Genomic DNA, 1,550 nt, shown 5'->3' on the forward strand with positions numbered 1-1,550 from the left:
GGATTCCGACCTCCATGGCCACCGTCCTGCTGTCTTTAGCAACCAACTCCTTTTCGTGGGATCCGAAATGTGCGTCGTTTAGGCGCCTTAACCGGGCGTTTGGTTCATCCCACAGCGCCAGTTCTGCTTACCAAAAATGGCCCACTGGGCGCTCAGATTCAAATCAATTGCCGCGGCCTCAATCAAGGAAAAAGGCCGGGCTTCTCACCCATTGAAAGTTTGAGAATAGGTTGAGGTCGTTTCGACCCCAAGGCCTCTAATCATTCGCTTTACCGGATGAAACTCCGTTTGTTCTCTTTGCGAGCACCAGCTATCCTGAGGGAAACTTCGGGGGGAACCAGCTACTAGATGGTTCGATTAGTCTTTCGCCCCTATACCCAACTCCGACGATCGATTTGCACGTCAGAATCGCTGCGGACCTCCACCAGGGTTTCCCCTGGCTTCGTCCTGGCCAGGCATAGGTCACCATCTTTCGGGTCCCAACGTGTGCGCTCTGGGTTCGTCCGGCCGACTCGACCAAACCCTTTTAAGGGGGAAAGATCTCGCGAGCATTCGGACGCCCTGGGGTTGCGCCCGCTCTGTTCGAGACGGGATCACCCCTCGCGGATGCACCCTCATCGGGGCCGCTTCACTTTCATTGCGCCTCGCGAGTTTAGTTTGATAATTTCTCGACGACTTGCGCACATGTTAGACTCCTTGGTCCGTGTTTCAAGACGGGTCGGGTGGGACCCGACTTCTACTCTCCGCTCTGGGCCTCCACAGGTTGAGCACCGCAACTTTTTCTCTTTTACAAAAAAAAGCTACGACACCTCCCGGGAGGAGACAGGTCACGACCGGGCAGTACTGTTGGGAAACGCCGCGCTCGTCATCGCGGCACCCGCGAAGGTAACCACGAAACTCGCTAACGGACGCCCCGTGTAACAGACACCCAGTCGGTCGCGGAGTCCTACTAGGCCCCCCACTTGCGGACCTTGGCGTGGCTATTGCGATCGCAGAACGACTTATGCAAGAGAGCCGCCAATTCAGGCAGTCTCCATGCAGCGTTAAGGGCATACAACCAAGTGCCGGGAGCGGGGACTTGTTCGACCTTCGAGGGCCCACCCGTTTAACCCCCTGAACGGTTTCACGCACTCTTGAACTCTCTCTTCAAAGTTCTTTTCAACTTTCCCTCGCGGTACTTGTTCGCTATCGGTCTCGTGGCGATATTTAGCCTTAGAAGGAGTTTACCTCCCGCTTAGGGCTGCACGCTCAAGCAACCCGACTCTTGGGAAGGGATCCGATGCACGGTCTCGGCTCGTCTTATCTACGGGCCTGACACCCTCTGTGGGTTGCTCGCCCCGTTCATGGAGACTTGGACGATAGATACCGGACAGACGCGCACGATCCTCCCGAACACCACATTCCTCGGCACCCGCTCAACCGGGCGCGAGGTTCGGTGCTGGGCTCATCCCTGTTCGCTCGCCGCTACTAAGGGAATCCTTGTTAGTTTCTTTTCCTCCGCTTACTGATATGCTTAAGTTCAGCGGGTAGTCTCATCTAAACTGAGGTCA

At 56.1% G+C, this 1,550-nt stretch overlaps 1 non-coding gene across 1 annotated transcript in view; it reads right to left on the minus strand.

The window, feature by feature from the left end:
• Positions 1–1,550, minus strand: part of LOC124319213 — a 4,577-nt gene extending 3,027 nt beyond the window's left edge. The window contains exon 1 of the ribosomal RNA XR_006912909.1: positions 1–1,550. This exon is cut by the window's left edge and continues 3,027 nt beyond it. This is a non-coding gene — a ribosomal RNA (large subunit ribosomal RNA).

This window comes from Daphnia pulicaria, unplaced genomic scaffold (assembly GCF_021234035.1).
Source record: "Daphnia pulicaria isolate SC F1-1A unplaced genomic scaffold, SC_F0-13Bv2 h1tg000137l, whole genome shotgun sequence".
Classification (NCBI taxonomy): domain Eukaryota; kingdom Metazoa; phylum Arthropoda; class Branchiopoda; order Diplostraca; family Daphniidae; genus Daphnia; species Daphnia pulicaria.